This window comes from Fukomys damarensis, unplaced genomic scaffold (genome assembly GCF_012274545.1).
Source record: "Fukomys damarensis isolate Sample0158 unplaced genomic scaffold, DMR_v1.0_HiC HiC_scaffold_4, whole genome shotgun sequence".
NCBI lineage: Eukaryota > Metazoa > Chordata > Mammalia > Rodentia > Bathyergidae > Fukomys > Fukomys damarensis.
In genome coordinates this window covers 47693109-47707693 of record NW_022900916.1, presented here as the reverse complement: position 1 = coordinate 47707693, position 14585 = coordinate 47693109, and positions in this window count along the sequence as shown.

The window sequence follows — 14585 nt, the reverse complement described above, 5'->3', positions numbered from 1 at the left end:
ACTCCTTGCTGCTGTAAGCAGATTTATAGTGAGGATCAGGTGTAAAGAGCAGAGCCACATTATATGATACTTGACCAGAAAAGAAGTGTGTATGGAATGGGGTAAAAGAGTATATGGTTGCTGAAAAGAGTAGCATTAACAGGAAGCCAAGAACTTTATGTAACAATAGGAAAGATGTCTTCTTTGTCTCAGGAATTGGCCAGACTCCACATACCACAGGCTCAATGATGCAAATGTATAAGGCCTTACTTTGAAAAGAGAGCTCCAGGGGGCTCTGCTCATTTAAGGCAACAGTGGAAAATGCTTTCCAAAATTCAGCCACACAGGGATTTAGAGACCACTGCAACCACAGATACAAAGAATACAAGTCATGAAGTCCTGGAAGATTCCAGTCATATTTCAGAGGAAGACCTGGGAGGGCAAACTGTGCCCCTAAGAAGGCAGTGCATAAAGGTATGAGTAAAGCCAAAAGTAGTGTTGAGTCCCGGAAGTTAGATATGCAAGGGATATGAAATATTTATGGAGGAAAACTGCAGTCAGTAAGGCCATGTGGGCTGCAACTGGCAATGCTATAATTTTGGAGTTGCTCAAGCTCTTTGTAGCTCACATCTCACCCCAACATGCCCTGGCTACTGGACATGGAGCTTCAGGATTTTTTTTCATACTTAATATTTTATTTTGGAATACTTTTATATTTTTGAAAAGTTGCCGAGATACTACAGACAGTTCTCTTTGCCAGTTTATTCTGTTAGCGTCTTACATCAGCATCATGCATTTGTCAAAATGGAGCTTCAGGATTTGTTTGCCCTGTATGTTTCTGTTTTGCTTTAGTACTATTTCTTTCCATCCCTCCATTTCTCCTTTTTAGAATGAGATTATTTACCCTGTGCCACTGTATGTTGGAAGTATTTAACTTTCTTTTTTGTTCTTTCAGAGGCTCACAGCTAAGAGTTTACCTTGAGATACAGGGAAGACTTAGCACTTAAACTTTTTAGCAATCTTGAAACTGTTGGTAATTCTAGAGGTAGACTAAATAAATTTTGCATAAAGCAATGAGCATGAGTGTTTTGGGGCCTGGGCTAATTGTTATGGTTTGGATCTGGAATGTCTTGCAGAAGTGGGGATGTTGGGAAGTAATTAGAACATTGAGCTGCTACACTTACCTGTGAATTTATAGCTGAATGTACTATTGGGAGACGGTCTGGCTAGAAGAGGCAGGTCACTGGGGATATAAACTAGAAGGGTGTGTTCTTACCCCTGCTTCTTCCTTTGCTCTCTGCATCTTGGCTCCCATGATTTGAGCACCTTTTCCTCTTCCATAGCCCTCTTTCATCCTATTTCTACCTTGGTGCCTGCTCGTGGTGGACAAAGACTATGAATCAAAATAAACCCATCCTTAAAATATAAACCCACATTTTAAGATATGGGTGTTGGAAATTGAATTTCATCAACAGGAAACCAAGACAGGTACAAAGAATGCCAGGACTGCACTGCTGGTAGATTTTTCAAGTTATTATTTCAAAAAATTGCTTTGTGTTATGGTAGTTAGAAGCATCATGAAGGACAATTAGCAATGAGAAAAAATTTTCTTTTTGAAAGGCACACACTGGTTTTATATATGGTTTTTTAAAATGTTGTAGATTATATTGAATCAGGAGTCAGAATAGGAAAGTGTTCTTAAACCAGATCTCGTGATTTTCTATGTGATATTTAGGTAGCATTTGGCAAGATACTTAAAAATTCTTAACTTCTCCATCAATAATAGTGACATCATACTTTCAGAGTTGTTGAGATTATTAATGAGCAAATGTGCCCCATGAGGTTAACTACCATAGTTGTTATTCTTCATAGACAATATACAGGTAATATTTCCTCAGATAAGGAAACACATGGAATATGTGTGATTGAAGAACACTAACTAAACTAATCACCATAAATAGCTACTTATTATTTACTAGTTATATAAAACTTTGAATACTTGATAAGGTGCTTTAGAATATTTCATGATCTTGTGAGAGTCATAATATGATTTGCATTTTCTATTTGAGAAAATTGAAACTTAGAAATGTTAAGTTTCTACTCTTAGGTCATAGAGTCAAAGATTATAGCCAGTTAAGTTAGCTAGAAATATTATAGGCAGTCAGACAGGGTGAGCCCATCCAGGGATTCAGTGCAGAAGATGAAAATACATTACAACCTCGTGCATCTGTGAAGGCCAAGCTTCAAGATAAAAACAGAATGACTGGGCCTGTGTGCCTCCCCAAGGGATAAGCAATATACTATGATTGGTATTGCTTGGTTCAGTAAAGTCTAGATAGACACCAGCCACCCAGATTGGTGACCAGAGCCTCCTGGTTCATCTTTAAAAAAAAAAGGCTTTGTTCTTTCCATGTGCACTTACTACACTACCCATTTCCCCATTGGATTGATATTACCTAAGAAGCTATACTTTTAATCTTATCATTTGATCATAGTTTTGCCCCACATTGCACTCCCTCATGATTTAGTTTAAAACTTCCTTTGACGGGGCCAGGGATTTTAGCTCAGTGGTGTGTGTCTACCTGGCAAGTGCAAGGTCCTGAGTTCAATCTCTGGTGCCAAAACAGAACAACCCATAAAACTTCCTTTAAGAAGAAGACTCCCTGGCAACCCACTTTTGGGTCTCCTCTTTTCTCTCAGGAGCTATCTCTGTCAATAAAGTTTTTCTACTCTTAATCTCTGTTGTTATTTAGAATTCAGTCTTTGATTTTAAAGGACATGAAATCAGCATACCTGATGTCCAACATGTGGGGAGTTACATGTATTTCCCCTATATCACAAGCTCTCGTTCTCCAAAATTAGGTGAACTTTGTTTCTGTGTTATCTGTAACAATTCTTTCTGGCATGATAAAGTATGACTGAAATATTTCAGGAGATACTGTTACACAGAAAGAATGAACACAGTTACCTGTGTGAGGGGTTCTTTGCTGCCAGTTCACGCCAACTTTCTTGTTAGAGGAGAAGGAAAATAAGCTTAGAGATCATATGCTATCTTCTCAAATGCAACTGATCAAGAAAGAGTCTTGTGGAAAATGATTTTGAGGGATGAAAGTAAATCAATATACAAGAAAGTGGTCCCTTGAAGAAGAAATAAAAAAGAAATTCAACTGATTGTTTATATTACATGATGACAATTTTCAAAATAATAAAAACTTGACTACCAAATGGTGAGAATATGGAAGAGCAGGCTTATTGAAAGTCATGAGAATGATTTCTTTATTTTGGAAGAAGGGTATACAGTGAATGAATAAAAACATTTTTGAGTGCTTGAAATAGGATATTTCTTAAAGTAGAAGGTGGTCATATGAGTGTATTTTCTTGCTAAGAATTTGTTGAAGCAAACTTTTATGATTTTTGCATTCTCTGTATATATGTTATACTATAAAATTTTTTAAAAATTAAAATATTCCTACATATTTATTCAACTATATGTTTAAATACCTATAAGAAATTACAGGTGAAATACTGTCTACAATTTTTCAACTACAGAAACTCTGCAGTTGTGAAAAATTACAAACAGATGGAAAAAGTTGTTAGAGATCATTTTGTTAAATTCAAGTTATAAAATGTTCAAATTCTATCAAAGAGGATATATAAATCTTGATAAATATTTTTTATCTCTAAGGATAGTTTCAGGAAGACTAAGGAATGAGTAGGGGATTTTGAAAAATGCTAAAAGCAACAAAATGTGTTTGCAATTATAAGGGTAATAAAATGAAAAGGGGAGACAAATACTTGGTCAACTTACTCTGATAGCACATTAAAAAGTAGCAATATAGGGACGGGGATTTAGCTCAGTTGTTCGGTGGCCTGCCTCGCAAGCATAAGGACCCCAGTTCAATCCCCAGTACCACCAAAAAAAAAAAAAAAGTAGCAATAGAACTTCATGACTTTTCCTTTTCTGTTTTTCCTCCTAAATGGATTACTCTTTGCACTTCAAAGGATAGGTTGTGCATCTCAGAAAAGAATCAAATTATGAAGGCAACTCATCATTTAAGGCAGATACAAAATCCCAGATAAAGGCAGTGTGTTTATGTTCCTCAAAACCTTGCTAAATCTGTATTTATCAGGAATCAGATAGTGAGAGAAAGATCAGAAGTCTGAAGAAGGATGATATTTCTCCAAGTTTTTAAGTTAGAATTATGGATTGGTGATTTTAATGTTGATATTTCTTAATTCTCATTAAATTTAAAACTAAAGGGGTTTGTTACTACTGAGTTTTGGCAGTGAAGTGATGGAGACATAAGAACCAAGATATATCATGTACAGGTACAAATATCCAATGATGAATGTCAGCATACTGTATACCTAAAATATACCAATAATATTAATGAATGATAATAATTCCTGTATATTTTAATAATTCTCTTTTTATACATTAAGAAATTATAAAAACTAGCCCCAAATTATGTAACTGATAAATGTTTTACTGGTCATAACTTTTATGTTCCTTTCATTATATTTTAATTTAATGATTATTCTTGGCTGAATACATTATAACATCATTCTAGAGAAAATAAAAAAATAAGGTGATTCATAATGTTGACTACAGTATGATCTTAAATATGTTAGTTAATGAAATGTTCTAGAACATCCATGTATTTTTTCTTATGAAAATTCTTTATGACCTCAGTGGTATTGAAGAGGTGGATGTCTGATAACAGATAGAGGTTGATGCCATGCATAGTAAAATCCAGATTCCATATTGTCTTCCTAGCCCAGTGGATACTTATTCTTCTGCTAGCTGCCTAGGCTATGACAGGGGAGAAGACAAACATGGCATCTGCCCATGGAGCTCTATTAAGTGTGAGACATTCAACAATGACTGAGTTAGAGGTCAGTGCTTTAGCATGTAGGAAGAAGATATAACTAGAAGAAACTGGTTCTGAGTACTCACTAGGTCCCTCCAAATGTGTCAGAGCTGAAATTTTATTTGTCAGAAAAGAGTAAAAGTGAGCAAGCCAATACAGGGCCTTGCATTTGTGAGGCAGGCGGTGAAACCACTGGAGCTCAATCTCCCACCTGTGAGCAAGCTAATTAGAGGAAGTTGAGCCATGTGTGGGGTTTTGCGGGTGGTGGTGGTGGTGGGGTTGGAATAGGTTGTGCAGGCAGAGGGAACAGTAAATGCAAAGTCCTTGGAGGCCTTTCATGTGTTTTAGTATGTGAAAATTTCCTGTATTCTAGGAGTGTGATGGTCACAATGAGCTGTAATGATACCCTGAAACCAAAGAGATGAAATGAAAAATATTATGTGTAAAATTTTGTATTTGAATTTTCAACAATATGCATAATTTCATTAGTGTTGATGAAAGTGAAAAAGTAGTCAAACATGCTGCTTTTAAAAAAATCTGCATTCATCTGCATAGTATCCAGATCTAGGAAATTTAGTTTCTATTGTGACTTTGTGTTTGTCATTCTGGAGGTGGTATATTAGATGCAGTTATAGGCACTACACTAGAAGAGATTAGTGAAAAGCCGTTGTGCTCCCAGTGCTTTTTTCTCTGATTTGGAGAGTGCGTGTGAGAAACAGGGAAGCTGTGAAGGCTCAGATGGAGGGACAGGCAGAACAGACGTATCATTGAATCTTAAAATATTTGACGGACTATCAAGGAGAAAGATAATTGACAATGTGAAATAGGAAGAAAAGGGCTGAAGGTGTAGGGAGAGTGGGAAAGGTAGGGGAAAGGTAATCAGGGGAAATATATATATATATATATGAAAAAAATGGAAATAAAGTGTTTGTAAATGGGGAGGGGAGGAGGGGTTTAAAGGAGGTTAGGGACAAGGAAAAAATGAGAACCAAGACCTGTCATATAAAGGTACAAGATCCCAATAATGAATATAAGTGTACTGTATACCTGAAATGTACCAATAAAGTCAATGAGAGAAAAAAAAAAGTAGAAAGAGATGATGCATTTTGTGACTCATAGCTTCCCAAATAACAGAACTCTCCCCACAATAAACTCCCTGACATTTTAAAGGGAGACTAATGATCATTTCTTGAGGATCCTGTCCATCCTTCCCGAAGATACAGATTGGGCTCTGTTGATAGAATGCTGTGGTTATGATTTTCCTGTACTGTATTGTACTGTGCTGTACTGTATCGTAGTGTGCTGCAGTTTATTTTATTTGTCATGAGATTAAAGGCAGCAGTGGCTTCAGATTGACTTTCTACTTTTTAATGTTCTGCCAGAATACTGGCTGCTATCTTGTGGAGTATGAGTGACTTATTTGTTCAAGTGCAATTCTTGAATATTGTTGTATTTGAATTAGCTCTGGTAGGGAATCCTAAATAGGTGACAGACACAAGAAGAATGTTAAGCTATATTTTTAAAGCTAAAATAGGATAGTGGGAGAGAAATCATCTTTTAAGAAAACTATTTCTAACAATATATACATGAACTTCATTGTCTGTAGTTTATGTCTATTTTCCAAGTTGCTTTAAACAACATTTTATTGAATCTTGCTTATATTTCTGTTGTGGCATATAAAGACTTGCCTTTTTCATGATGGCATTCTTGTCATTTAAAATGTATTTCTCTTTTCATTCCTGTTATCTTGAATTCAGTGTTACCATGTGATCTGTGAGTCATTTATTTGTGAATTACAAATGCCATCACTTTTTCTCATTAATCTTCGCTTACATTGTAACATATAGTCTACACAGTGATTTTACAATTTTTTTGTACCTAGGCTATAACTATGACATAGAATTCCATCCTTTTCAATACATTCATTATGAATAGGATTTCATAAATTTTCTCACACTGCTTTTGCAAAAGTATTTTCAAAATCTTGAGTTTTATAAGAAAAAGTAAGTATTTCACTTTCCTCCATTTAGGGATATTTCTAAACTTTGATTATTTTCAAAGATATCAGTTGTCTATTCTTTGTTATTTCTGGTCATATTTGGGGAAAATAAATAGGGAAATTATGCATTTCTGAAATTTAATTATGGTGAGAATTATCTGAAATTTGCAGCTCTTGATGCATCCTACCTGATAGCAATTGCAGTGGCCACAGGTTACCAATTTTTACTGGAAATAGTTTTCTAATTTTCTCTATTGAAAGATATCTACCATTAACCACCGTATACTTCTATGTTCATTAGCACTATAGAGGATATTTCTGATCTAAACTTTAAAGGAATATTTTAATAATATGATAAAATAACACATTTGGGATACTTCATTTATCAGCATCTCTCCCCATATCATTAAAGCCAGTTTTAGGAAAGTAATACCATAAATGTTTGAGTGTATCATTTAAAAATTTTGATGTAGGAATTTCCTAGTTCTGGGATGTTATTATATTCATCTCATGACATGTGAAGAAAACAATTTATATTGGAGTACAAAAAGTAAAAAAATAAAACTTCTCCCTTTCCAATACTAAACAAAACAAAATCAAAAACAAAGCCAACTTGAATCCTTAAACTACCACAACCAAAATTATTCAGAAAAATTGTTTTGAATACTACTCATTAATATAAGAAAATGTCACATTTTCTTGATCCATATACTGGGTATATAACTGGTGTTTTGTGTAAGACTTTAATTTTTATTTTATATCCATAGTCGTGTGCCTGTGCTTTACCTCGTAGATTTAACCAGCCCCATAGGGAGAGCTGTCAGCAGGTAGTCTGTAAGCATTTCCCCAGTGTAGACAGCTTCTTCACCCAAGTTCATATTCTTCTTCAAGCCACCCAACTCCAATGACTGAGGTGAGGTTAGAGCAGCCCAGCCATTACAGTGCAATGTGAACCACTCTAAAAGGCAATTTTACCTTATGAGCTCCCTCTGGGCTTGCCTGGCTTACATCACAACACACAGCTCCGACTAACTTGTTCCTTTTCCATTTCTTCCCTAGACCTGGAACTCAAGGGAATTCTTAATAAACAGTCTAGCCACTCAGTGCCATATCCTGGAAAATCCCTTGTGATACTGTTGTTGTCATCGTCCCTGTTTTACTTCTAGTATTTAAGTTACTTTTAAAAAAATGCTGTGTACTGCCTTCAGCCTTTAGTGGTATGAAAACGACTAGGTTTCCTAAAATTAATATATTTTCTGTGCACTAAGATATGCTTAGGACATTCATAAAAGCAATTTGGTTTCAAGTTAAAGATACTTGAATTTATTTGGGAAGTTTTAATTTTCAGTTCCTCCAAAATGATAAGCCTGTCTTTCTATTTTCATTTCCTGTAATTAAAAAAAATCAAATGTACAAAGAGATTTTAAAAACACATTGCAAGATCCCAGAAAGATATACAGAGTAGAAATATTTGGAAAAAAAAAGGGAAATATTTGGGAGAAAAGCAGAAAATCTATACTTTGAAAGAGCTAGTGGAAAGGCTGTGATGCTGACCTTCTGAAAAGTGCTCCCTTCCTACTTTAAGCAGGGCTGTTGAAATGGTGGCAAGAGACAGAGAGTGTGAGAGCAGGTAGGGGTGAGGCTATCTTGATATTTCACTGAATATATTTCTTTATATAGTCCTGAATTTTAGAAAAATATATCTATGTTGTATTTACATAAAAGTAAATAAGAAAAGGAAAAAATTCTCTAAAGCACAATGTATTTAATTATATTTCAAACAAATAACATTTCCGAATTAAAAAGAAAGGAAAATACTACGATCAAATAATTTTTAAACTATATACTTTGATCAAATACTGTCATGCTAAAAGTGACCAGCTTTAATAGTTTTTTTCAGTATTATAGACTAGCAATTTTGATACTACTTCCTGTGTATTTAGGATTAAGCAGACAAGTAAATATATGTGGATGGTTTAAATCAGTTCTTTTAATTATTTTAAAGATTTATAAAAATGGAATGAGGGAAGGAACAATAAACTGCCTTTTTTGAATCAGGGTCTTGCTCTGTAATTTAGGGTAGTCTTGAACTCACTATGTAGCCCAGGTTGGCCTTGATCTTGTAGCAATCCTCCTGCCTCAGCCTCCCAAGTGCTGAGATTATAGGCATTCATTACCACTCCTCGCTTCACCATTCTGGTTAATATTACTAATCTCTCATACTCTCGCATACTCTTTTGGCTCTTGTACTCTTTTTTTTTGCCATGACACTTATAATATTTGATTTATTAACTATGTACTTTTTGCTTATAAATTTGCTTATTGTTTTCACCTGAAGGATTATAAAGTCCATTGTTATCAATGCTTTCCCTGTAGGCATTTAAATTCTTATAAAATGACAATAAATTTTCTGATATTTTAAGATTTGGTCTGTAGGTACTAAGCTGAATTTAATTTCTCTTGTCAAAATATTTAAAAATAGCTCAGATTTTATTTTTTTCATTTTGTGATTAACTTGTGTAAAAATGCATTGTGCAGTTATTGTATATAGGAAATTTCTGATTATGTGTTCATAATAATTATGGAAAGTTGTACTGGTGAATTTTAGTCATTAACTTGATTAAATTGGGAGACTCTTGAAGAGGTGTTTGCAGAGTGAGTACACAAACCTTATCAATGGGCCAACCCAGTAATGAGTTCCTAGCTGAATAAACTATTAGATAGGGGGCTCAATTGGTAGAAAAAAGGGGATCGGAAAGTTAGTTGCATTAGGAGCTCTATTTGTCCTGTGCCTCCTTTCCCTGTCGTTCTTCTCCCCCACTTAGTTTCTTGGGGTCCACTAACTGAGCAGCTTTTCTCCACCGAGATGTCAGTGGGATGTTTGTGACTTGGAGCCAGGCAACTATAGTCTGAAACTTGTGAGAACATGAGACAAAATGAATCTCTTATCCTTTAATTTGTGCACATTGGGTATTTTGTTCTAGCAACTGACAAGCTGACTGATCTAAAGGTAAAAATTATTTAATATATATTGTTAAAATAAATTAAAATTTAATATTCTTTAGGACTGTTGTTCATAATTTTTAAAAAATCTTGCAAATGGAGAACTGAGACATTTTACGAACTGTGTCTTCTTGATTAAATCATTGTATCGGTCAGCTTTCACATTGCTAGGACAAAATGTTGGGCATTCACAATTAAAGGAGAAATGGATTATTTGGCTTTGACTTCAGAAGTTTCAATTCGTGGTTGGCTCATTTTAAGGTGGAAACATCCTGGTGGAGCAATGAAACATCAAGGGCTTGGTGGAGCCCAGCTGCTCACTTCATGGCAGATGAGGAACTCTCCAAGTTCAAGCTCTATGACCCATTGAGACACACCAAGAAAAGTACTTTACTCACTGTGGTGGGTGTCTCTTAATCCTATCAAGTTGAAATCATAATTAATAGTTACAAACATGTAGCGTTTCCAGATATTCTTTTTACTTATATCCTAAAACACTTTGCTGAACTGAGACAATATTTTGGGAAAGAAAACAGCTGTATATCATTGGCATTGCTGTAACCCTCTAAGACTTTTTGGAGACCCACTAGTTCAGATTTTACTCTAAAAAATTTAAGAAATTCTGATACTCCAATTAAAATTAAATTTTCCCTGAGTAAATGTAAATATTAAAGAGAAGCCATCAGAAGCAATATCATTCTGAGAGTAATTATTTTGTGTGTCATTCTAAGATCAGTAGAAGTCCTTATAGGTTTTAAAGCAATTTTATTTTATTTATTTATTTTTTGTTTTTTTTGAGACAGGGTCTCACTTTGTAGTTGAGACCGACCTGGAACTCACTATGTAGCCCAGGCTGGTCTCAAACTCACAGCTGCCTCAGCCTCCCGAGTGCTGGGATTACAGGCATGTCCCACCACACCCAGCTTTTTAAAGCAATTTTAAAATAAAATTTATTATGTAGTAAATAAATTGAAACAGGGCAATAATTGTATGTGTTTATGATAGTGCACCATGATGGTCATGCATTCATATGGAGAGGAAAAGACTGAATATATTCGAAACGATGTGTTGGAAGTCATCGATTCTATAGTTGGTGATAAAGTATGAATTAAAAATTGAATATAAATTTTGTTGAATATTTTTCTCTGATTATTTTCTTAATTTCTGTGGGATAAATAATGTATTTAATATCTGGAATCATGAAATTATATTTAAATTTTCTTTTTTCTGGTTTCCTTTGAAAGACTGAATATATTCGAAACGATGTGTTGGAAGTCATCGATTCTATAGTTGGTGATAAAGTATGAATTAAAAATTGAATATAAATTTTGTTGAATATTTTTCTCTGATTATTTTCTTAATTTCTGTGGGATAAATAATGTATTTAATATCTGGAATCATGAAATTATATTTAAATTTTCTTTTTTCTGGTTTCCTTTGTGAAACTGCCTGTAATATTCATTGATAAATCTTTTCATTTGTTTTTTTGTTTTGTTTTGTTTTTTTGCTTAGCATTTTAGTGATATTCTTTTTTTTTTTTCCTTGTACTTGGGACCTTGCATATGTGAATCAGGTGGTGGCACCACTGTGCTAAATCCCCAGCCCTATAGTGATATTCTTTAAACAAATTTTTTTGCTCTTATGCTAATTAAATGTGAAAAATACTTTTTAAACTATTTATGTACTAATTTTTATTTTTTTCTTTTTATTGAGTTTATTGTTACATTCTAGGTATACAGTACAGTTACATTCATTATTGGGATCTTGTACCGTTACATGACAGGTCTTGTTTCTCATTTTTTCCTCCTTGTCCCTGCCCTCCCTTCACCCCCTCATCCCCTCCCTATTTACAAACACTTTATTTTCATTTTTTCTTTTTCTCATATTTTTCTTTTCCCTATTCCTTTCCCCTACCCTTCCCACTTGCCCTACACCTTTATCCCTTTTCTTCCTATTTCATGTTGTCAATGATATCATTAAGATCATGTGTACCATTATACTTTTTCACACCAGAGAAACTATTCAGTATTTATACATGTGTGACATTTATTTCACTTAGGAGTATATCCTCAATATGTATCCATTTTCCTATGAATGACTAATTTCTCATTCTTTATGGCCGAGTAGTATTCCATTTTATAGAAAAACCATATCTTCTTTATCCAGTTTCCAACTGATGGGCAAATGGACTGTTTCCAAGTTTTAATTATTACAAACTGTGCCGCTATAAACAGGTGCACATATGTCACTGTGATATGCTTCTTTTAATTCTTTTAGAAAGATACCCAGCAGAGAGATGGCTGGGTCAAATGGAACCTCTAGTCCCAGCTCTTTGAGGTATCTCCATATTGATTTCCATAGTGGTTGCACTAGTCTGCACTCCCACCAACAATGGAGAAGGGTTCCTTTCTCCCCACAACCCTGCCAACGTTTGTTATTGTTTGATTTCATGATAGCAGCCATTCTTTGTGGGGTGAGGTGGAATCTCAGTGTTGTTTTCATCTGCATCTCTCAAGTGACCTTTGATGTGGAACAGTTTTTCATATATTTACTTGCTGATTTTATTTATTTGTCTGGGAAAGTATTTTTATTTTTATTTCATGCCTTCCCTTACATTCCCTTTTCTGCTTCGGTCATGTTGGACACTGCATGTCACTGCATGTCACAAAATGGCTTTTGCTGATCGTTTGCTGATAGTTTGATTGTTATTTCATCATTCTGAGATTGTTGCTCCAGCATTTTAAATGCATTATTTTGTTGTTCTGTGAGAATTTTTAAAAAATTGTATTAATACACATTTGTAATACATAGTGATTACATTCATGGTAGAGAGTTTGTATATGTACATAATTCATCTTAATTCTCTTTTCTTCCCTTTTTCTTCCCTCTCTCCATCTCTTAGTCCTTTTCCCTTTTCAAAACATCTATCTCTCCATTTCCAGAAATAATTTGTTATAGTTGTCAGGAAAAAAAGGGATTTCTGTTGTTTGAATTTTGTTGATTACATCATGTACCATTTTCTATATTTTCTATAAATTGTTAGATAGATATATTAATTTTATCTGAATCAAGGTTGATTTATTTTTGCAATGATACATGATCGGTAGTGTAATAATGTCATTTTAAAACATTAGAAGAAAAAAAACTAACAAAAGTGCTGGGGGTTTAGCTCAGCAGTTTGGTGGGCTGCCTTGCAAGCGCAAAGACTGGTGTTCTATCCCTGGTACCAAAAAAAAAAAAAAACACCTAATAAAACATTATAAGACATTGATAGTTATGCTTTTCCATTATGTCACTGTTATTATTGCTATTTACTATATTTCAAGGATGTGAAATAATGCATATCATATTCTTGTAGGACAAAGGCAAAAGAGGGCCAATTTGCCTTTGATGGTTCTCCATCTTTTTTTCCATTAGACTGTTTAGTGCCCAGTGACTTTTTTCTTGTGGAATTTTTTTTTTTTTTTTTTGTGGTCCCAGGGATGGAACACTGGACCTTGTGATTGCAAGGAAGGCGGTGGAACTAGATCCCGGGCCCAGGAATTTCATGTTTTGACCTTAAATTATCATGAACTTCTTTCATGCTTTATTTAGTGTGACATGAGCTTATGAAATATACTTTTGTGGACTATGATATCATTGAAAAATAGTCTCATGATTTTTTTTCTTCTAAAAATACATTTATATAAATGCTGACAACCACATTTTGTGCCTCACTGTCAATGATAATATGAATAATTTTTATGTCTACTTTTAAAAGTTGATACAGTATTTGAATATGATATTTTTGATGAATTTTAAAATCTATTTTAAAGTATATATATATATATGTTTTTATTTTTATTGTTTATTGGTACATTCTAGGTATACAGTACAGTTACATTCTTTATTGGGATCTTGTACCTTTACATGACTGGCCTTGATTCTCATTTTTTTCTCCTTCTCCCTGCCTTCCCTGCACCCTTTCCTCCCCTCCCCAATTACAAACACTTTATTTTCATTTTTTCCTTTTCTCATATTTTTTCTCCCTTATTTAAAGTCTATATTTGAATGTGATATTTTATGAGGAAGATCAAAACAATTTAGGTTAATCAATTGCTTTATTGAGATATGTGAAACAAAAATATTGCTGACTTTCTGAAGACTTTGGACAATTTTGAGCTATTAGAAATTATACTGTTAAGTGCAATGTAATTCAATATCATAAGACTAAATACCATTTCAGACTAATGACAAAACTCTAGAATATTTGCATAGCTATAGTTATTACTTAAATATTAGGGTGTTATTGAAATAAAAAGATTTATAGATTCAGATGATTGAAACAAAATAGTCTTTTATTACAAGAAAATATTCCAAAAATCCTTAAAGTTTCTTTGTTGTCCTATGTCAAAAGAACTTACCAATAATATGTTTTTACAGATATACAAGAAAAGCTTTTTTTTTTTTTTCATTTTGTGTTCAAAGGTGGGGAAAGACCAGTGTTCTAGATTAAGCAGTCTGGCAGGAGTTTTATTCAGTTTTTGTTCATTTCAAATCTTCATTTGAGTGGAAGAGTTCCATCTACATTAGAGAGGGAAATACATTTTACTTTGCTAATTCAAATAGTAATGTCCTTTACAATCACACTCAGCATAATTTTCAAGCTAAATGTGGTAATTTATGCTTATTATCCCAGCACTCTGGGAGGCTGAGGCAGTTGGATAGCACTTTCAAACCCAGCCCGGGCAACT